Here is a 23,933-nt window from a genome sequence, read left to right as displayed (position 1 = left end):
TAGAGGGGGAGACAGGCTGAGGGTGGGGGGACTCGTTTGGGGTGAGGGAAGAGGGGGAGACAGGCTGAGGGTGGGGGGACTCGGTTTGGGGTGAGGGAAGAGGGGGAGACAGGCTGAGGGTGGGGGGACTCGGTTTGGGGTGAGGGAAGAGGGGGAGACAGGCTGAGGGTGGGGGGGACTCGGTTTGGGTGAGGGAAGAGGGGGAGACAGGCTGAGGGGTGGGGGGGACTCGGTTTGAGGTGAGGGAAGAGGGGGAGACAGGCTGAGGGTGGGGGGACTCGGTTTGGGGTGAGGGAAGAGGGGGAGACAGGCTGAGGGTGGGGGGACTCGGTTTGGGGTGAGGGAAGAGGGGGAGACAGGCTGAGGGTGGGGGGACTCGGTTTGGGGTGAGGGAAGAGGGGGAGACAGGCTGAGGGTGGGGGGACTCGGTTTGGGGTGAGGGAAGAGGGGGAGACAGGCTGTGAGGGTTTCAAATCAGTAAAATAGGTCCTTGAAATGTGGCTCATTCCAGCAGACAGGTCTCCTGGTCAAACCAGTCCTGCCCTGGGCTGTCCCTGGATTAACATGAGAACGGACAGGTCCCTGAGGGAGACCCATTGAGATTCAGTCTAATATCTCAAATGATGTGGAGATGCCGGTGATGGACTGGGGTGGACAAATGTCAGGAATCTTACAACACCAGGTTATAGTCCAACAGTTTTATTTGAAAATCACAAGCTCTCGGAGGTTTTCTCCTTTGTCAGGTGAGTGTGGGATTCCATGAAAGGCACCGCTTTATAGTCAGAGCACAATGCCTGGTGATTGCAGATAATCTTTCCAACTGCCCGTTGTCAAGGCAATCAAAGGAGTCGAATAGTGTTCAGACAGAGAGACGTTACATACGGGACAATCAGTATATTCAGTAGTCCCGTATGTAACGTCTCTCTGTCTGAACACTATTCGAATCCTTTGATTGCCTTGACAACGGGCAGTTGGAAAGATTATCTGTAATCACCAGGCATTGTGCTCTGACTATGGAATCCCACACTCACCTGACAAAAGAGAAAGCCTCCGAAAGCTTGTGATTTTCAAATAAAACTGTTGGACTATAACCTGGTGTTGTAAGATTCCTTACATAATATCTCAAAGGCTGAAGCAGGGAGCTCCCCGGGGGTAGGGGATGGCCGTGTGTCTCGTCCCAAACCCTCCCCAGGGGCGGGGACAATCTCTCAGTCTGCCGGGGTCCTCCAGCCTGTCCTGAGTGTATTTCTCTCTCTGTCTCTCTCCCAACTTCTCTCTTTGGATTCTCTGGTTTGTAACTGGGATTTGTGTCTCAGTGTTGGTGCTGAGGGATTGTCGGTGTAACTGGGAGAGGGAGTGGGACGGAGGGAGCTCTGGGCTCTTGCTGTGCCTTTTTAATCCCTTGCTTTTGTATTTTAATCAATTCCCTCTCTCCCCTCAGGATACTTTTTGATGAAATGCTGCAACGAGATGATCCAGAAAGAGACATTTTGTGAGAAGGAGGAGGAGGAATCCTGGGCCAAGAATCGTTCTCACCGCTGGGGACTGACTGACTGAGACCTTCACCGCAGCCTGGACCCGATGGGGGCCACGTGAGTAATGTCTGGGTTACTCTGGGATCACTGGGACATTCTGGGGACACTGGGGGATCACTGGGACATTCTGGGGACACTGGGGGATCACTGGGACATTATACAGGAGCTGACACTGAGACACACACTTGACCGTCTGACAGTGCAGCGCTCCCTCAGTACCGACCGTCCGACAGAATATCACCATCTGTTCGAGCCCAAATTCCTCCCTTCGTTCACTGCAAGTGCAACTTTTCAGAAATAACACAAAGTGGATCAAACTATTATTCAGAGGCTGACAATGTGACATATCTCGGGTCTTAATTGAAATTAAAAGCTCTTTCAGGGAGCGTCCTGCAGCACCCAGAGAGCCGAAATGTGAAAACAGCCTCCAAATGTTTTCTTAGTTTGAAGTTTAATTTTTGAAAAGGTCACTGACAACTCAGAAAGAAATCGTGTTAATTCCGAAGCCATTTTGGGCCCCCATGTGAAATTGTATTGTAATGGAACCACACAGACACATGGGGAAGCTCGGGAGCAAACTGATTGGAATTTGAGATTTTAATCCCATATTCATTTGTGGCACAGCTCAGCTCAATTCAAACCCAATGTCTGTACAAGGGACACGTGTCTCCTGACTGTACAGTCTGTGTGTGTGTGTGTGTGTGTGTGTGTGTGTCTCTCAGTCTCACTGGTCCCATAACATAACTTTAAAGCAGTAAAATTAACCAGAACCTGCTCCAAAGACAAAACAGATCCAGATCTTGAAGGTGTGATGATTTCCTCCTTCTCTCTGCTCTGTTGGTGGGAGGCTCATTTCCAGTCCCAGGTACTTGTCTATTCCCCATGTCTGATGGGTTGGTTCCTGTGAACAGTTTGTCAGAGAGTGTTTCACTGCCTCAGGGTGTTTACAGAGAGAGAGAGAGAAGCAGCTCCCATCCTGGTCGGAAAGACCCAGTCAATGAGAGATTTATAAAACAATCCAGCCCAGTGCAGTTAAACCTGGTCCCCAATTAATCCAAACACACCATATTGTGAGCAAAATTCAACATTTCACAGGGCCAGTGAGTCCCAGACACGGATTGTACCCACCTCCCTAAACGAAACTCAACTCCTTACTTTAAAAAGTGTCTGTCAAAACACAGCCCGTTTAGGGACTGAACCCCTCAAATAAACGTTACACTCAACATTGCAATCTCTCAGTGAATTGTTCCCTTTTACCCACTGTGTGCTGTACATGTACAGGAGCTGACACTGAGACACACACGGGCCGTACAGTACCAGACAGGAGTGAATCGTTCCCTTTTACCCACTGTGTGCTGTACATGTACAGGAGCTGACACTGAGACACACACGGGCCGTACCGTACCTGAGTACTTTTCAATCAAGAGAAATTCAGAGAGACAAGAGAGAGAGAGAAAAGGACAGAGAGAGAGAAAAAGGCAGAGCGGGGAGAGAGTCAGAGAGAGAAAGACAGAGAGGGTGAGAGGCAGAAGGAGAGAGGGGGACAGAGAGAGAGAAAAAGAGAGAGGGGCAGAGAGTGAGGGGGAGAGAGGCAGAGAGTGGATTGGTCCTGCCTGGTGATTTACCCGATTCCTGCGAGCAGCCAGGCCTCTCTGGGCTGTTTAATGGCTTCTCACCAGCAAGGGGGGGCCCCCATCTCCCACCCACCAATAAACTCTTTCAATCAGATGCTTCCTCTCACCCTCACACATTACCACTGTCGCAAGCCGCACACCCACAACTCACAGGTCACACACACTGGCAGCTATTCAACCATGACAGGCACATCACCCAAACACCCTGCAGGAACCTCACCGACACACGTCCCACTTTCTGGCAGGAGACCCCCTCACACTCTCTCTCCCCCTCGCTCTGTCTTTTTCTCTCACTCTCTGTTCCTCTATCTTTCTCTGCCTCGATCCCCGCTCTGTCATTTTCTCTCTCTCTCTCTCTCTATCTCTCTGCCTCTCTCTCTGTTATTCTCTCTCTCTCCCCCCACTCTCTCTGTCTTTTTCTGTCTCTGCCTCTCTCTCTCTCTCTCTCTCTCTCCCCTTCTCTCTGCCCTTCTCTCTCTGCCCTTCTCTCTCTGCCCTTCTCTCTCTGCCCTTCTCTCTCTGCCCTTCTCTCTCTGCCCTTCTCTCTCTGCCCTTCTCTCTCTGCCCTTCTCTCTCTGCCCTTCTCTCTCTGCCCTTCTCTCTCTGCCCTTCTCTCTCTGCCCTTCTCTCTCTGCCCTTCTCTCTCTGTCTCTCTGCCTCTTTACCCCTCTCTCTGTCTCGCTCTCTCTGCCTCTCTCGCCCTGTCTTTGCCTTTTTCTCTGTCTCTCTCTCGTTCTCTTTCTATCTCTCTCCCCCTCGCTCTCTTTCTCTCTCTCTCTGTTTTTCTCACTACCTATCTGTCCCCCTCGCTGTCTCTCTGCCTATCTCCCACTCTCCCGCTGTGTTTTTCGCAGTCTGTCTGTCTGTCTCCCCCCTCTGCCTCTTTCTCCCTCTGCCTCTTTCTCCCTCTGCCTCTTTCTCCCTCTGCCTCTTTCTCCCTCTGCCTCTTTCTCCCTCTGCCCCTTTCTCCCTCTGCCCCTTTCTCCCTCTGCCCCTTTCTCCCTCTGCCTCTTTCTCCCTCTGCCTCTTTCTCCCTCTGCCTCTTTCTCCCTCTGCCCCTTTCTCCCTCTGCCCCTTTCTCCCTCTGCCCCTTTCTCCCTCTGCCCCTTTCTCCGCCCTTCGCTCTCTCCGCCCTTCGCTCTCTCCGCCCTTCGCTCTCTCCGCCCTTCGCTCTCTCCGCCCTTCGCTCTCTCCGCCCTTCGCTCTCTCCGCCCTTCGCTCTCTCCGCCCTTCGCTCTCTCCGCCCTTCGCTCTCTCCGCCCTTCGCTCTCTCCGCCCTTCGCTCTCTCCGCCCTTCGCTCTCTCCGCCCTTCGCTCTCTCCGCCCTTCGCTCTCTCTGCCTCTCTCGCCCTGTCTTTGCCTTTTTCTCTGTCTCTCTCTCGCTCTCTTTCTATCTCTCTCCCCCTCGCTCTCTTTCTCTCTCTCTCTCTGTTTTTCTCACTACCTATCTGTCCCCCTCGCTGTCTCTCTGCCTATCTCCCACTCTCCCGCTGTGTTTTTCGCTGTCTCCCTGTCTCTCTCTCTCTCTGTCTCTCTCTCTCTGTCTCTCTCTCTCCATCTCTCTCTGTGTACTGTACATGTACAGGAGCTGACACTGAGACACACACGGGCCGTACAGTACCAGACAGGAGTGAATCGTTCCCTTTTACCCACTCTGTGCTGTACATGTACAGGAGCTGACACTGAGACACACACGGGCCGTACAGTACCAGACAGGAGTGAATCGTTCCCTTTAACCCACCATGTGCTGTACATGTACAGGAGCTGACACTGAGACACACACGGGCCGTACAGTACCAGACAGGAGTGAATCGTTCCCTTTAACCCACCATGTGCTGTACATGTACAGGAGCTGACACTGAGACACACAGTAACAAACTTTATATGGTATCAGGAGTTAACCCCTTACATGCTGTTTCAAGCAATACAAAAATATAAGTTAAATTAGATGGTGGGGAGGGCAGGAATGCTGTGGACCCAATCGCTCATCTCTGCCCAGCTCCGTCATGCCAGAATATCACCATCTGTTCGAGCCCAAATTCCTCCCTTCGTTCAGTGCAAGTGCAACTTTTCAGAAATAACACAAAGTGGATCAAACTATTATTCAGAGGCTGACAATGTGACATATCTGGGGTCTTAATTGAAATTAAAAGCTCTTTCAGGGAGCGTCCTGCAGCACCCAGAGGGCCCAAATGTGAAAACAGCCTCCAAATGTTTTCTTAGTTTGAAGTTTAATTTTTGAAAAGGTCACTGACAACTCAGAAAGAAATCGTGTTAATTCCGAAGCCATTTTGGGCCCCCATGTGAAATTGTATTGTGATGGAACCACACAGACACATGGGGAAGCTCGGGAGCAAACTGATTGGAATTTGAGATTTTAATCCCATATTCATTTGTGGCACAGCTCAGCTCAATTCAAACCCAATGTCTGTGCAAGGACCACGTGTCTCCTGACTGTACAGTCTGTGTGTGTGTGTGTGTGTGTGTGTGTGTGTCTGTGTGTGTGTCTCAGTCTCACTGGTCCCATAACATAACTTTAAAGCAGTAAAATTAACCCGAACCTGCTCCAATGACAAAACCGATCCAGATCTTGAAGGTGTGATGATTTCCTCCTTCTCTCTGCTCTGTTGGTGGGAGGCTCATTTCCAGTCCCAGGTATTTGTCTGTTCCCCATGTCTGATGGGTTGGTTCCTGTGAACAGTTTGTCAGAGAGTGTTTCACTGCCTCAGGGTGTTTCCAGAGAGAGAGAGAGAGAGAAGCAGCTCCCATCCTGGTCTGAAAGACCCAGTCAATGAGAGATTTATAAAACAATCCAGCCCAGTGCAGTTAAACCTTGTCCCCCATTAATCCAAACACACCATATTGTAAGCAAAATTCAATATTCACAGGGCCAGTGAGTCCCAGACACGGATTGTACCCACCTCCCAAAACTAAACTCAACTCCTTATTTTAAAAAGCGTCTGTCAAAACACAGCCCGATTAGGGACTGAACCCCTCAAATAACCGTTACACTCAACATTGCAATCTCTCAGTGAATCGTTCCCTTTTACCCACCGTGTGCTGTACATGTACAGGAGCTCACACTGAGACACACACGGGCCGTACAGTACCAGACAGGAGTGAATCGTTCCCTTTTACCCACCGTGTGCTGTACATGTACAGGAGCTGACACTGAGACACACACGGGCCGTACAGTACCAGACAGGCGTGAATCGTTCCCTTTTACCCACTGTGTGCTGTACATGTACCGGAGCTGACACTGAGACACACACGGGCCGTACAGTACCAGACAGGAGTGAATCCTTCCCTTTTACCCACTCTGTGCTGTACATGTACAGGAGCTGACACTGAGACACACACGGGCCGTACAGTACCAGACAGGAGTGAATCGTTCCCTTTTACCCACTGTGTACTGCACATGTACAGGAGCTGACACTGAGACACACACGGGCCGTACAGTACCAGACAGGAGTGAATCGTTCCCTTTTACCCACTGTGTGCTGTACATGTACAGGAGCTCACACTGAGACACACACGGGCCGTACAGTCCCAGACAGGAGTGAATCGTTCCCTTTTACCCACTGTGTACTGTACACGTACAGGAGCTGACACTGAGACACACACGGACCGTACAGTACCAGACAGGAGTGAATCGTTCCCTTTTACCCACTGTGTGCTGTACACGTACAGGAGCTGACACTGAGACACACACGGGCCGTACAGTACCAGACAGGAGTGAATCGTTCCCTTTTACCCACTGTGTGCTGTACACGTACAGGAGCTGACACTGAGTCACACACGGGCCGTACAGTACCAGACAGGAGTGAATCGTTCCCTTTTACCCACTGTGTGCTGTACATGTACAGGAGCTCACACTGAGACACACACGGGCCGTACAGTCCCAGACAGGAGTGAATCGTTCCCTTTTACCCACTGTGTACTGTACACGTACAGGAGCTGACACTGAGACACACACGGACCGTACAGTACCAGACAGGAGTGAATCGTTCCCTTTTACCCACTGTGTACTGTACACGTACAGGAGCTGACACTGAGACACACACGGACCGTACAGTACCAGACAGGAGTGAATCGTTCCCTTTTACCCACTGTGTGCTGTACACGTACAGGAGCTGACACTGAGACACACACGGACCGTACAGTACCAGACAGGAGTGAATCGTTCCCTTTTACCCACTGTGTGCTGTACACGTACAGGAGCTGACACTGAGACACACACGGGCCGTACAGTACCAGACAGGAGTGAATCGTTCCCTTTTACCCACTGTGTGCTGTACACGTACAGTACAGTTGTGGTGGTGGTTGTTGTGGTGGCCCAAACGCAAAGGCCGCCGCTCTGGCATCGCTCTGGGATCCCCGGCTGCACCCTGGCCTCACTCTGGGCTGACTGGGTGCACTCTGGGACCCCGGCATCACTCTGGGGTCACTGGGACATTCTGGGGTCACTGGGACATTCTGGGGTCACTGCGGGATCACTGGCGACACTCTGTCGGCCGCTTGCCGCCATCTGATAAGATGGCGGCGGCGGCCATTTTTCCAAGATGGTGGCCGTGCTTGCCGCCATTTTATCCAAGATGGCGGCCGCGCCTGCCGCCATGTTTTCCAAGATGGCGGCCGTGCTTGCTGCCATTTTTTCCAAGATGGTGGCCGCGCCTGCCGCCATTTTGTCCAAGACGGACTCTGCGCTTGCCTCCATTTTGTCCAAGCTGGCTTCATTTATTATATAAATAATTGAAAAGTTTAAAATGTAATATAAATAACTCAATAGTTTAATTCATTAAATAAAAAATGAATTGCTTATTTTATTATATCAATAATTAAATTGTTTTCAAGTGTTTAATTTATTATATGAATACTTCAAATGTTTCATTTATTATAAAGAGAATTCAATAGTTTAAATTATTCGATTGATTAATTTATTCTGTAAATAACCAAGAGTTTAATTTATTGTATAAAAAATTCAATAGCTAAATTTATTATGTAAATAGTTCAATTGTTTAATATTTTATAAATAATTCAAGTGTTCAATTTTTATGTAAATTATTGAATTGTTTAATTTATTATATGAATAATTAAATTGATATATTTGATAAATAATTCAGTAGTTTAATTATATAATAATTGAAGTGTATAATTTACTATATAAATAGCTCCGTTGTTTAATTTATTGTATAAATAATTCAATTTGTGAATTTATTATACAAATAAACAAGTGTTTAATTTATTATATGAAGCATTCAAGTGTATAATTTATTACGTAAATACTTCATTTGTTTAATTTATTATTTAAATAATTCAACTGTTTCATTTATTATCTAAATAATTCAACTGTTTCATTTATTATATAAATAATCAATTGTTTAATTTCTTACATAACTACGTCAGTTGTTAAATTAAACTATTGAATTATTTTCATAATAAATTAAGTATCCAAATAATTTAATAGTTTAATTTATTATATAATAATGCATGTCTAATTTATTATATAAAAAATCAATTGTTTAATTTATTATATAAATAATTCAAGTGTTAAATTTATTCTATGAAGAAACAATGGTTTAATTCATTGTACAAATAACCAATTATATGGTTTAGTTTATTATATAAATAATCCAAGTGTTAAAATTATTATATGAAGAGGTCAAGTGTTTAAATTATATAATTAATTCAAAGGTTTAACTTATCATACAAAGATTCAAGTGTTTATTTAAGCATATTAATAATCAATTTATTGAATGAAGAATTTCAAAACGTTATTTATGATATAAATAATCAAGTGTTTCATTTATTATATAAATAATCAAGTGTTTCATTTATTATATAAATAATCAAGTGTTTCATTTATTATATAAATAATCAAGTGTTTCATTTATTATATAAATAATCAAGTGTTTCATTTATTATATAAATAATCAAGTGTTTCATTTATTATATAAATAATCAAGTGTTTCATTTATTATATAAATAATCAAGTGTTTCATTTATTATATAAATAATCAAGTGTTTCATTTATTATATAAATAATCAAGTGTTTCATTTATTATATAAATAATCAAGTGTTTCATTTATTATATAAATAATCAAGTGTTTCATTTATTATATAAATAATCAAGTGTTTCATTTATTATATAAATAATCAAGTGTTTCATTTATTATATAAATAATCAAGTGTTTCATTTATTATATAAATAATCAAGTGTTTCATTTATTATATAAATAATCAAGTGTTTCATTTATTATATAAATAATCAAGTGTTTCATTTATTATATAAATAATCAAGTGTTTCATTTATTATATAAATAATCAAGTGTTTCATTTATTATATAAATAATCAAGTGTTTCATTTATTATATAAATAATCAAGTGTTTCATTTATTATATAAATAATCAAGTGTTTCATTTATTATATAAATAATCAAGTGTTTCATTTATTATATAAATAATCAAGTGTTGACTTTATTACATAAAGAAGTCTCGTGTTTAATTTATTATATAAATAATTCAACTAAATATTGAATTCTTTATATAATAAATTAAATGAAGGAATATTTATATAATGAATTAAACTATTGAATTATTTCTATGATAAATTAAACTAATTGTTCATGTAATAAATTAAACAATTGATTATTTAATGAATTGAACGATTCAATTATTTATGAAATGAATTGAACGATTGAATTATTTAGAAAATAAATTAAACACTTGAATTATCTGCTTCCAATGTTTTTGTTTTTCGGCCTGGTATTAAGATCATCAATGGCGGCTGCATCACCCAGCATGCAGCGCGGTACAGATTGTGCCCTATCTGAATCAGTGGAGCCCAGCGCGCAGGCGCAGTAGTGACTCATTACCGGTCAGTGTGTCCTGAGCATGCGCGGCCAGTCGAGGCTGCGGGAGGAGCGCGTTCGGTGCAGGTCAGAGGATCGGAGCAAGAGGCTCAATAAACCCCGGGGCCCGGGTCCGGGCTCAGGCCCAGGCTCAGGCTTTACAAACCCCGAGTGCGGCCCCAGACCCGAATATAAAACAGTGAACATTATCCCCCCCTCACTACCCGCCGGGAAATGAAGGGGAAATGGGGATCGGTCAGGGAGCGTCTGTAAATGAAGGAGAAATGGTGATCGGTCAGGGAGCGTCTGTAAATGAAGGGGAAATGGGGATCGGTCAGGGAGCGTCTGTAAATGAAGGGGAATGGGGATCGGTCAGGGAGCGTCTGTAAATGAAGGAGAAATGGTGATCAGTCAGGGAGCGTCTGCAAATGAAGGAGAAATGGCGATCGGTCAGGGAGCGTCTGTAAATGAAGGAGAAATGGCGATCGGTCAGGGAACGTCTGTAAATGAAGGAGAAATGGTGATCGGTCAGGGAGCGTCTGCAAATGAAGGAGAAATGGCGATCGGTCAGGGAACGTATGTAAATGAAGGAGAAATGGTGATCGGTCAGGGAGCGTCTGTAAATGAAGGAGAAATGGTGATCGGTCAGGGAGCGTCTTTAAATAAAGGAGAAATGGTGATCTCTATATCTTCAGTCATCCAGGGAGCTCGAGCTTTGGATGCTGTTCCTTTCCTCCTCGTGGGAATCTGTCTACTCTGTACCCAAACCAACTCCTCCTTGAAGGCCTCCCACTGTTCAATGACTGTTCTGCCTGCCAATTTTTGATTCCAATCCACCTGGACAAGATCCCTTTTTAACTCACTGGAATTAGCCCTCCTCCAGTTAAGAATGTTCACATTTGACTGTCCCCTGTCCTTTTCCATAACTGTTCTAAACCTAATGAGATTATGATCACTGCTGCCCCACTGAAACATGCTCCACCTGCCCCACTTCATTCTCCACACCGAGCCCACTGCTGTACTCACTCTCTCACATTCACTCTCTCACACTCACTCTCTCACACTCTCTCTCACCCTTTCACTCATGGTTTCGGGCCACTGAAAGATGATGCGATGGGTTTGGATTTCAGCACAGGGAGGAGGGAGAGTGTGTGGAACGGGGGATTTACAGCTTTGAGTAATGAGAGAGGAAATAATGTTCCATAGAAAGTAGAGCTATCTGATCTGAATTTCTATCCTGTAATTACATTGATAACTTTTATAAACTCCTTTTACAGGGGAGGATTTACAGAGGGAAACTCAAATCAAAGATCACGTCAAGATCTGACAGAGTCACTCGATTCATCAGGACCTGAATATCATCGGCCTTTGAATGTGGAAGGAGAAATGTTTGTCTGTTCTATCCGTGGGAGAAGATTTCAAACATCAGTGTGAGTGGAAAAGCACCGAGACACACACACATACCCGAGTGAGAGTGTTCCAGTGCACTGACTGTGGAAAGAGCTTTCCCCAATTACACAGCCAGAAAAAACATCGCACCGTTCACAGCGGGGAGAAACCGTACACGTGTTCTGTGTGTGGACGAGGCTTCAACTGATCGTCCAACCTGGAGAAACACAAGGACACCCAGACCATGGAGAAACCGTGGAAATGTGGGGACTGTGGGAAGGGATTCAATTACCCTTCAGAGCTGGAAACTCATCGACGCAATCACACTGGGGAGAGGCCGTTCACCTGCTCCGTGTGTGGGAAGGCATTCACTCAGTCATCCGACCTGCTGAAACACCAGCGAGTTCACACTGGGGAGAGACCTTTTCAATGTTCTGACTGTGAGAAGAGGTTTAAAAGCAAAACTGATCTCATGAGACACCAGCGTACTCACACTGGGGAGAGGCCGTTCACCTGCTCTGTGTGTGGGAAAGGATTCACTCAGTCATCCGCCCTGCTGACACACCAGCGAGTTCACACTGGGGAGAGACCTTTTAAATGTTCTGACTGTGAGAAGAGGTTTAAAAGCAAATTTAATCTGCTGAAACACCAACGCACTCACACTGGGGAGAGGCCGTTCACCTGCTCCGTGTGTGGGAAAGGATTCACTCAGTCATCCGCCCTGCTGACACACCAGCCAGTTCACACTGGGGAGAGACCTTTTAAATGTTCTGACTGTGAGAAGAGGTTTAAAAGCAAATTTAATCTGCTGAAACATCAACGCACTCACCAGCGAGTTCACACTAGGGAGAGGCCGTTCTCCTGCTCTGTGTGAAAGAAGAGATTCACTCGGTCATCCCTCCTTCTGTCACACCAGCGAGTTCACACTGAAGAGAGACCTTTCAATGTTCTGACTGAGAAAAGATTTTAAATCAGAAACGAACTGCTGAGACATCGACACACTCACACTGGGGAGAGACTGTTCACCTGCTCCGTTTGTGGGAAGAGATTCACTCGATCATCCCACCTTCTGAAACATCAACTTGTTGACACTATTGAGTGACCTTTTAACTCAGTGACTGTGAGAAGAGCTTCAGAAGCAGAAATGAACTGCTGACACATCAACGCATGCCCATTGGGGAGAGACTGTTCACCTGCTCCGTGTGAGGGAAGGGATTCACTCAGTCATCACACGTGCTGAGACACCAGCGAGTTCACATATGACTGCAGGGGTTGGATTCTGCTGTTAATCCCATCCAGGACTGAACCATGTTCATTCTGACAGTTGAGGTTTGTTTCTGCTGATGTTAATAACCCCTATAACTGGGCTGGAGTTTAATATTCTGGATATCTGTTCAATAAATCAGCTTTGTTTTAAACCCTTGTTGTAGATTTTGGTCTTTCCCACCTGAGTGTTTAACATCACCTGACTGGAGCTCAGAAAGGACAATCTGGGGGGAGGATCGTCCGGTGGGAACAGAACTTCAGCCTGGACACAGTCCTTCAGGGCCACACTGAGAGGGGCAAACGGCACTTTGGTCTTTCTCGTCTCTCTTCACTGACAGCAAAGTCACTGTGTGGCGTCCAGTTTAAAAATGACTGGTAATTATTCTATGAAGATTTAACCTGTTTGTGTGACAGTCCTGAGTCTACCATTTAAGGCAGGCGTTAATTCATTCAAAATAAACCCGCTTGAAATAAATGATTTAAAGTCTGAATTAAAATAGCAGAGGGAGGAGTTCACAGGAGCCTGTTAACTGCTGGTACAATTATACAACAGTCATTTGATCTCCAGATAAAGAAGGACCTGCAGTGTGTTTCCAGAATTCCCGGTTTTATTGATGTGTGAGTGTTATTTATTTATTTATTTTTTTATTCGTTCACGGGATGTGGGCGTCGCTGGCAAGGCCGGCATTTATTGCCCATCCCTAATTGCCCTTGAGAAGGTGGTGGTGAGCCGCCTTCTTGAACCACTGCAGTCCGTGTGGTGACGGTTCTCCCACAGTGCTGTTAGGAAGGGAGTTCCAGGATTTTGACCCAGCGACAATGAAGGAACGGCGATATATTTCCAAGTCGGGATGGTGTGTGACTTGGAGGGGAACGTGCAGGTGGTGTTGTTCCCATGCGCCTGCTGCCCTTGTCCTTCTAGGTGGTAGAGGTCGCGGGTTTGGGAGGTGCTGTCGAAGAAGCCTTGGCGAGTTGCTGCAGTGCATCCTGTGGATGGTGCACACTGCAGCCACAGTGCGCCGGTGGTGAAGGGAGTGAATGTTTAGGGTGGTGGATGGGGTGCCAATCAAGCGGGCTGCTTTATCTTGGATGGTGTCGAGCTTCTTGAGTGTTGTTGGAGCTGCACTCATCCAGGCAAGTGGAGAGTATTCCATCACACTCCTGACTTGTGCCTTGTAGATGGTGGAAAGGCTTTGGGGAGTCAGGAGGTGAGTCACTCGCCGCAGAATACCCAGCCTCTGACCTGCTCTCGTAGCCACAGTATTTATACGGCTGGTCCAGTTAAGTTTCTGGTCAATGGTGACCCCCAGGATGTTGATGGTGGGGGATTCGGCGATGGTAATGCCGTTGAATGTCAAGGGGAGGTGGTTAGACTCTCTCTTGTTGGAGATGGTCATTGCCTGGCACTTATCTGGCGCGAATGTTACTTGCCACTTATCAGCCCAAGCCTGGATGTTGTCCAGGTCTTGCTGCATGCGGGCTCGGACTGCTTCATTATCTGAGGGGTTGTGAATGAAACTGAACACTGTGCAGTCATCAGCGAACATCCCCATTTCTGACCTTATGATGGAGGGAAGGTCATTGATGAAGCAGCTGAAGATGGTTGGGCCTAGGACACTGCCCTGAGGAACTCCTGCAGCAATGCCCTGGGGCTGAGATGCTTGGCCTCCAACAACCACTACCATCTTCTTTGTGCTAGGTATGACTCCAGCCACTGGAGAGTTTTCCCCCTGATTCCCATTGACTTCAATTTTACTAGGGCTCCTTGGTGCCACACTCGGTCAAATGCTGCCTTGATGTCAAGGGCAGTCACTCTCACCTCACCTCTGGAATTCAGCTCTTTTGTCCATGTTTGGACCAAGGCTGTAATGAGGTCTGGAGCCGAGTGGTCCTGGCGGAACCCAAACTGAGCATCAGTGAGCAGGTTATTGGTGAGTAAGTGCCGCTTGATAGCACTGTCGACGACACCTTCCATCACTTTGCTGATGATTGAGAGTAGACTGATGGGGCGGTAATTGGCCGGATTGGATTTGTCCTGCGTTTTGTGGACAGGACATACCTGGGCAATTTTCCACATTGTTGGGTAGATGCCAGTGTTGTAGCTGTACTGGAACAGCTTGGCTAGAGGCGCAGCTCGTTCTGGAGCACAAGTCTTCAGCACTACAGCTGGGATGTTGTCGGGGCCCATAGCCTTTGCTGTATCCAGTGCACTCAGCCGTTTTTTGATATCACGTGGAGTGAATCGAATTGGCCGAAGACTGGCTTCCGTGATGGTGGGGATATCGGGAGGAGGCTGAGATGGATTATCCACTCGGCACTTCTGGCTGAAGATGGTTGCAAACGCTTCAGCCTTGTCTTTTGCACTCGCGTGCTGGACTCCGCCATCATTGAGAATGGGGATGTTTACAGAGCCTCCTCCTCCCGTTAGTTGTTTAATTGTCCACCACCATTCACTTCCGCCAATGAGAACAGCTTCTCTTTATTAACTTTATCTGAACCCTTCATGACTTTGAACACTTCTATCAAATCTCCTCTGAACCTTCTCTGCTCTGAGGAGAACAACCCCAGCACGGGGTAAATGCGGTCAATTAGCTCCAATTTATTTATTTGGGCATTAAACAAAATGTGAAAGACTGGCGAGGCGTTGTGTGAACGGAGCTCACTGCTTTAAGACAATAAATCCAATCACTGCGTGGGCGCTGGGTTAAAATCTCACCACTGATAGAATTTCTGGCAATGTGCATTTTGACCTGTTCGCAGAAAACCCGATTGTCGTGCGATGGAGCAGAGGATGTGAAAGGAGCTGAAAGTGGAAGTGCAGATATTAGTTTCATCACAGTGACTGGACACGTTTCCACAGGTTCGGGTCTCTCACCTTAAGATTCTTTCCAGCAGAGTGGGACAGGTGATCAGAGTGACCGGGCTCCAGCGGCGCAATCGGTCAGTGCGCGGTCCTTATCTGACAGGACAGGGTCGGGAAATACCGAGGTTGTTAATTCGAGTCTCACCGAGATCAAACAATCCTTTTCCTTGTGAACATTTCGACCGGAGGTGAAGGTACAATTAGTTTGTTCCAAAATGTATCTACTTATTTGCATTGCCATGTGGTTCCTCCGGTCTGCGCTGTTGCATTCGCAGATGAGATGTTTAATGTTATTCGTTTACAGGAGGGAGGCTGCGGAATTGGAACCAAAAACTATGATTTTGATCCATCCAAAAAAATGGGATTTTACTGCAGTTTTAAACCAGCGCCTTAGACCGCTCAGCCAGGATACTTTCCAACCTGCACTTCAGGAGCTAGTTTTACAGGAATAGAATTACTACAAGCAAGAATTCTCCCCCTCCAGCACCAATGCTCACACGGCAGCAGGATGCATGTGTCCAGTTAGAAACCTGTCTGAAGGAACATTCAGTCTGACAGAGCCGGAAGTCCAGCAGATTGACTTTCGGTCTGAGCAGATGATGAGCCTCCTCCTTGAGAGAGTTTCGCCAATCCAGCTCAGAGTGGATTAAGAATCATAAATCCGGGTGTGACTGGAGCCACTTGTGTAAGATGAAGTGTCGGGGGCAGTTTCCCGTCCTTGACGGACATTAATGATCCTGCTGCAAAATTTCACTTCCCAGCTCCCGATCCGTGAACTAAAATCCAACTCTGGTGGGACTCGAACCCACAACCTTTGAATGTCTCCGCCAACCACAAAATAGAAATCCAACACGCTGTCCATTGCGCCACAGAGTCAGTTATGCAATGTGAGGGAGAGCGGGGATCCTGTGCTGTGGTTGAGGCGGTCAGGCTGCTCCTGCTTCCGCCTCTCACATTCCGAGAGCCGGGGCGGCAGTCTGCACCGATCGCCCTCCAATGGATCCGGCTCCAGCCGCTTGTTGTGGGCCTGGTCCAAGAACAGTCGCGTCTGACTCCACATCAGAAGGCTGCGTGTTTTGAACCAGGTTGAAATCACAACATTTTCACTGTGTCTCAGGGTCCTGCCGCTGTGTTTACCGATACTCTGTATCTCTCCCTGTGTTTACCGATACTCTGTATCTCTCCCTGTGTTTACCGATACTCTGTATCTCTCGCTGTGTTTACCGATACTCTGTATCTCCCGCTGTGTTTACCGATACTCTGTATCTCTCGCCGTGTTTATCGATACTCTGTATCTCTCGCTGTGTTTATCGATACTCTGTATCTCTCCCTGTGTTTACCGATACTCTGTATCTCTCGCTGTGTTTACCGATACTCTGTATCTCTCGCCGTGTTTATCTCTGTGTCAATCCGTGGGCAGATTCTGAATGAACAATGAAATAAATGAGGGGTTCAGACAATTCTCCCATCTGACACTTAGGAACCAATGAGCGAAACTTTATAATAAGATATTGCTTATTGTGATGCAGCAAAGAAAACATTGCATTTTGAATGTTTTAGGTTCAGTTATGAACAAAAAGAAACTGTGACCACAACGTGTTTACAACAAGCCTCCTTTTAAGTTGATGTCAGGCTCGCTAACATTACATCACGAGGTGTGGGCACCGCACTGATAACCTTCAGGTGTATCCGGGCCTTTCAGACACTTCGTGTGACACAAGAGCTTTCCAATCCCCGCCAGCTCCTGGACACCGACACATCCGTCGAAGCAGCATTCACCGGCAGGACCGATATCGCGCCCCCTTTGCCGGACTTCAGCAAATTTAACGCTGAAAATACAAAACAGGATGGACAGTATCTGGAAAACAGTTAAACTTTCAGTGTTCAGACTTTAGTGAGAACAATAAACAGGACTTTGGGTAGATATTAAGTGGATGTGCAGTAAGAGTGCGCTCTTGTTTTGTAAACTGTGGGAGTGTAGATATGAGTGTGATGTTTTTCTATGAACTATGAATGTGTATATATGAGTGTGATGTTTATATATGAACTGTGGGTGTGTATATATGAGTGTGATGTTTATATATGAACTGTGGGTGTGTATATATGAGTGTGATGTTTATATATGAACTGTGGGTGTGTATATATGAGTGTGATGTTTATATATGAACTGTGGGTGTGTATATATGAGTGTGATGTTTATATATGAACTGTGGGTGTGTAAATATGAATGCGATGTTTTTATTTGAATTGCGGAATGAACAGGAGGGGCAATTCCGCCTGGGGTTATATATTTTTTGAAGACAATGACATACAGTGAATGTTTCACATGGGGCTGAAATAGCTCAGTTGGGAGAGCGTTAGGCTGAAGATTTCAAGGTCCTTGGTTCGATCCCGAGTTTCGGCAGTTTTTGGTTGTTTAGTTTTTTCTTCCTCGCTTCGATTCTCACATTTATTTACAGTGAAATTTGATCCCCGCCACTGAAGGATTGGGGATTGAATAGAGAGACATCAAGGATGGGAAATATTTCTGTCGTCTGTATTTGGTTTTTATTTCTCTGTTACCTTTTGCCTTTTTCTCTTGGTTTTGTCTCTCTCGGTGCCGGGTGACTATTTGATTTGATGCACTTTATTCGATTTGATGCCTTTTCCCCATCTCGGGGCGGTCAGACCCGCTCTGTCTGTCTGTTGCTGCTGATGATCATTAATGGGAACAGGCCGCGAGTTGAACGTTTATCTGCAAACCGGAGAAAGACAAATAAAAAGAAAGACGTGTTTCTCCGGCCCAGGGGCAAAGTTACAATGGATGTTATTCAATAAACTGTCCCCGTGAATTTGTCTGTGGACCTGTTTGTAAAGCTTCGATTTTAAAAGTTACAAAAAACCGAAATAAATAAAGTAAATTACAAGAATCGAGTCCGTGATCATGATATTGCGGTAAACTCTATGCAAATAAGTTAACCGGCCGGACAAACAGCACATTCGACTGTTTAATTATTTTTTGTACCTGTACGCTGGTTGGTTGCGATTTCTGTACATGGACCCCTAAATCTCTCTGCTTCGCCACACTTCCTAGTTACTCAGAATTTAGAAAATACACTGATTGATCTTAGATTTAAAGTGGATGACCTCGCTCTCCCCCACATTGAACTCTATTTGCCCCAGTTTTACCCACTCTCTTAATTTATCAATTCCCACTTTTCAACTTCCTGCTTATATCCACATTATTTATTCCGCCACCAGAAGGCTGAGTATCCAAATCACGGGGTAACAGTTGCTTTTCGAGCTGATCGGATTCTGGATCGTTCCGGAATGAATGTTTTATTTGCTTTTTCACAGTAAACAGAACCTTGCTCTAAAGTCTGATTCCCGAGTTCTCAAATTTCAGGAAGGCGTCTCATTCTGCCCTCGACTTTTGATCTTGAGCTGCGGTTGAAACTTTTGCAAAGAGGGAAAAGAAGTCCCCAAATCGCTCCACCTGAATCTCAAACGCTTTGGGAAGAAGTTCAGTTCAAACAATCAGGACTTTAAAGGCCCCTCAATGACCTGCACTTTCATTGAATGAGTTTTGTTCGCCATTGTATTCGACCGTGAAATCGCTCTCCGCTTTCATCTCACTGGTGAAGAGTGTGACGGCCTTGTATCTGTCAGCGTGTAAGTGACGAGTTTGGGGTGAGCACGGGTCGCCTTTATTTTTGAAATCTCACCAAGCACCGGGGAAAAGAAACTTAGAATCAAACTGTCCCTGTCAGTGATGAATTGAAGTGAATATCGCTCCAAGCAGATCTGGACAATGCGCAGCGCAGCCGCACAGGAATTCCAAATCCACCCTCTCCCCACTCGGCAATCGCATTAACTGAACTTTACTCTGGCCCAGTGTCACCGCGCTGAAATCGAGTATTTCTCTGCCACCTGTTTTCTTAACATAATAATTACTGGTTTAAGAGTGAAAACTGCCGTCCGCTTCACTGTAAGTGCAAGAGACAACTTTGTAGACACCGTGTGGTGTCACAGACCTGCTCGTTGGACCTGCTCATTTCATCTCATCTCATTTTCAGCAAACCTGAATATTACTGGAATATAGAATGGAGAATCACAGCTCAAAAAATCAATCCTCTCGACCACGAGGGGACCGAGTCTTTCAACATACAGGTGTTTAATGGCAAGGTGAGCTTCATGTTCAGAAATAATACAGCACAGATCTTCATTCGTACAAGCGTCACACCCTTTATTTTGGAAAAGTAAACTGATAGTAGAGCGATGTTATATTGATCGCTGCAACCTGAAGCTTTAGCTCGGTGAATTAGTCCTTCAGCAAGAGCAAAATCGTATCTCTGTCGTGCAATTCATTAGCGCGTTCGGCTATGAACTGAAAGGTTGATGATTCGAGCTTACCCGGGGACACCAGCGGACCTTTTACCTTAACCTTCATTGTCTCGCATTCCCAGGGTTTGAATGTGTGTCTTGTCTGCAACAAAATGTAACGTCAACATTGCCAGCTGAGTGCGTCTGATTTTCCACCATTTAATCTGCTGTCGGATAGCAGGCGTCTGAAAAATATCCAAAAAAACTGAGATTGGCTTTAAGAAATCGGAATACTTCTTGACAGATAAGGTTGCAGGCGAGCTCATTCACTCTGACATGGCTATTTCTGCAGTGAGTGACTCCAGACTGTTGACACAATGAATGACACTCCCTTTATTTTGGAAAAGTGAAATGATATTCACATTCCGACTGGTTTCAGTTGATCTGTGAGAGATCATTAAAGGATCAATCTCCGGTTAAGGCGGCCTTTCTCTCTCTCTCTGTTGGCCGAATCCAAAATGAAATTGGAGCTGGACCAATCAGGCAAGAAATCAGGAATCACTTCAGCAAACAAAATACGGCCGAAAGCTGGAACTCTCTCATCCCAAAGGATGTGGATTGAGGCTCAATTCAAATTTTCAAATCTGATATTGATAGATCTTTTTCCGGTTCGGTTACCAAGGGATATGAGTCCAAGGCGGGGAAACAGAGATGAGTTATAGATCACCTCATGATCTAATTGAATGGGGCAGCAGATTCGAAGGGCTGAATGGTCTTCTCCTGTCCCGATGTTCCTCTCCTGCTCAGCGCGGGGCTGGACGACTGGTGAGAGGCATCAGACTGACTCCAGAATGAAAAGCGGGTGTTCAGATTCAGCCACCTTGGGATTGTCGGACAAACTGAAACCCCGACAGCAACGTCGCCACCCGCCTCTCTGCAATAATCGGATGGGAAGGAGCCCTGCCGCTGGCCCGGCTAGCTCAGTCGGTAAAGCACGAAATTCCTAATCTCAGGGGCGTGGGTTTAAACCACACATTGGGCGTTTTGTGTTCTATTTTTCACAGTGGGTGATGAAAGGTTCAAAGTGCAACCTCTTATCTCCAGTTCAAGAAATCCAGTTATATAAACAGACACAACACTGAGCTGTGTGAAAGGAAACCGTGAGCGTTGCCAAATATCCAGTCCCTCCCGATTCTATCTTCTCATTCCCTCCACATGGGACACGGCAGATACCGTTTCAATAGGATTCATTTTTGCTGTTATTAAAAATGTTGATGGTTAGGAAGTGTAATATTTAGAAGATGCCAACTCTGGATCCATTCGCCTCTCTGATACCTCCTGAGCCCACCTTACCCTCTTTGATTCTCCCTGAGCTCCGCATCTTCTCTGATACCCTCAGAGAGTCCATTATCCTCTTTGAACCTTGTCAGCGCCCTTTACACTCTCTGACACCCGCTGAGTGCCCCTCACCCACTGATGCGCCCTGAGCGTCCTTACACTCTCTGATACCCTCTGGCAGTCCTTCCCCTGTGCGAGATCTCAATATACTCTCTGATACCCTCTGGCAGTGCTTCCCCTCTCTGAGACCTCAATATACTCTCTGATACCCTCTGACTGCCCCTTCCCCTCTCTGAGCCCCGTTACACTCTCTGATACCCTATGACTGCCCCTTCCCCTCTCTGAGCCCCGTTACACTCTCTGATGCCCTCTGACTGTCCCTTCCCCTCTCTGAGATTCCTTTGCCCCAATGCATCGCCACTAAGAAGCCATTAGACGCCCTGATGCGTTCTCAGAGCCCGTTACCATCCCTGCGAACAAAGTGCGGTGTAACTTCACAGGTGGATCTACCGGTCTGTGTTAAGGATGAGATCCAGAGTTTGTTCGGTCGCTGTTGCTTCCGCCTCTCCCACTCTGAGAGCTCCATTGGCAGTCGGTACCGATCTCCCTCCTATAAAATGGGTGTGGATCTATGAGTGCGCTGCTGATTTATTAACTTTGGGAGTTTATGTATGACAGTGCTGTTTATATATGAACTGTGGGTGTGTATATATGAGTGCGATGTTTATATATGAACTGTGGGTGTGTATATATCAGTGCGATGTTTCTATATGAACTGTGGGTGCGTATATATCAGTGCGATGTTTATATATGAACTGTGGGTGTGTATATATGAGTGCGATGTTTATATATGAACTGTGGGTGTGTATATATGAGTGTGATGTTTATATATGAACTGTGGGTGTGTATATATGAGTGCGATGTTTATATATGAACTGTGGGTGTGTATATATCAGTGCGATGTTTATATATGAACTGTGGGTGTGTATATATCAGTGCGATGTTTCTATATGAACTGTGGGTGTGTATATATGAGTGTGATGTTTATATATGAACTGTGGGTGTGTATATATGAGTGCGATGTTTATATATGAACTGTGGGTGTGTATATATCAGTGCGATGTTTATATATGAACTGTGGGTGTGTATATATGAGTGCGATGTTTATATATGAACTGTGGGTGTGTATATATGAGTGCGATGTTTGTATATGAACTGTGGGTGTGTATATATGAGTGCGATGTTTTTATCTGAATTGTGGAATGAACAGGAGGGGCAATGCCTCCTGGGGTTATATTTTCTTCCACGACAATGACACAAAGTAAAGATTGCATGTGGGGCCGAAATAGCTCAGTTGGGAGAGCGTTAGACTGAAGATCTAAAGGTCCTTGGTTCAATCCCGAGTTTCGGCAGTTTTTGGTTGTTTAGTTTCTTCTTCTTTGGGTCGATTCTCGCATTTATTTGCAGTGAAATTTGATCCCCGCCACTGAAGGATTGGGGATTGAATAGAGAGACATCAAGGATGGGAAATATTTATATCGTCTGTATTTGGTTTTTATTTCTCTGTTACCTTCTGCCTTTTTCTCTTGGTTTTGTCTCTCTCGGTTCCGGGTGACTATTTGATTTGATGCACTTTATTCGAAACTGATGCCTTTTCCCCATCTCGGGGCGGTCAGACCCGCTCTGTCTGTCTGTTGCTGCTGATGATCATTAATGGGAACAGGCCGCGAGTTAAACGTTTATCTGCAAACCGGAAAAAGACAAATAAAAAGAAAGACGTGTTTCTCCGGCCCAGGGGCAAAGTTACAATGGATGTTATTCAATAAACTGTCCCCGTGAATTTGTCTGTGGACCTGTTTGTAAAGCTTGGATTTAAAAGTTACAAAAACCCGATATAAATAAAGTAAATTACAAGAATCGAATCCGTGATCATGATATTACAGTAAACTCGATGCAAATGAACTAACCGGCGGTCCGAACCGCACATTCGGCTGTTTAATTAATTTTTGTTCCTGTACGCTGGTTGGTAGCGGTTTCTGTCCATGGACTCCTAAATCTCTCTGCTCCTCCACAGTTCCTAGTTTATCACCATTTAGAAAATACACTGATTGATCTTAGATTTAAAGTGGATGATCTCGCTCTCCCCCACATTGAACTCTATTTGCCGCAGTTTTACCCACTCACTTAAATTATCAATTCCCAATTTTCAACTTCCTGCTTCTATCTCCATTATTTATTCCGCCACCAGAAGGCTGAGTTTTCAAATCACGGGGTAACCGTTGCTTTTCGAGCTGATCGGATTCTGGATCGTTCCGGAATGAATGTTTTATCTGCTTTTTCACAATAAACAGAACCTTGTTCTAAAGTCTGCTTCCCTCGTTCCCAAATGTCAGGAAGGCGTCTCATTCTGCCCTCGACTTTTGATCTTGAACTGCGGATGAAACTTTTGCAAAGAGAGATACGAATCCCCAAATCGCTCCACCTGAATCTCAAACGCTTTGGGAAGAATTTCAGTGCAAACAATCAGGACTTTAAAGGCACCTCAATGACCTACACTTTCTTTGAATGAGTTTTGTTCGCCTTTGCATTCGACGGTGAAATCGCTCTCAGTTTTCGTCTAAATGAACCAGAGTGTGACCGCCTTGTGTCTGTCAGCGTGGAACTGGCGAGATTGGGTTCAGCACGGATCGTTTTGAACTTTTGAAATCTCACCAAGCACCGGGGAAAATAAACGTGGAATCAAACTGTTCCTGT

The 23,933-nt window shown here is 45.5% G+C and overlaps 3 non-coding genes across 3 annotated transcripts; 2 read left to right on the top strand and 1 right to left on the bottom strand.

The window, feature by feature from the left end:
- Positions 1-16,323: 16,323 nt before the first annotated feature.
- Positions 16,324-16,415, bottom strand: trnar-ucu (transfer RNA arginine (anticodon UCU)). The gene is given in 2 exon segments: positions 16,324-16,359; positions 16,379-16,415. It is a non-coding gene; the product is annotated as a tRNA-Arg (tRNA).
- A 1,455-nt stretch (positions 16,416-17,870) lies between these two features.
- trnaf-gaa (transfer RNA phenylalanine (anticodon GAA)) lies at positions 17,871-17,943 on the top strand. The gene has a single exon. It is a non-coding gene; the product is annotated as a tRNA-Phe (tRNA).
- A 4,575-nt stretch (positions 17,944-22,518) lies between these two features.
- Positions 22,519-22,591, top strand: trnaf-gaa (transfer RNA phenylalanine (anticodon GAA)). The gene has a single exon. It is a non-coding gene; the product is annotated as a tRNA-Phe (tRNA).
- The last annotated feature ends 1,342 nt before the right edge of the window (positions 22,592-23,933 follow it).

This window comes from Heptranchias perlo, unplaced genomic scaffold (assembly GCF_035084215.1).
Source record: "Heptranchias perlo isolate sHepPer1 unplaced genomic scaffold, sHepPer1.hap1 HAP1_SCAFFOLD_263, whole genome shotgun sequence".
Classification (NCBI taxonomy): domain Eukaryota; kingdom Metazoa; phylum Chordata; class Chondrichthyes; order Hexanchiformes; family Hexanchidae; genus Heptranchias; species Heptranchias perlo.
This window is presented reverse-complemented; position numbering and strand designations above follow the sequence as displayed.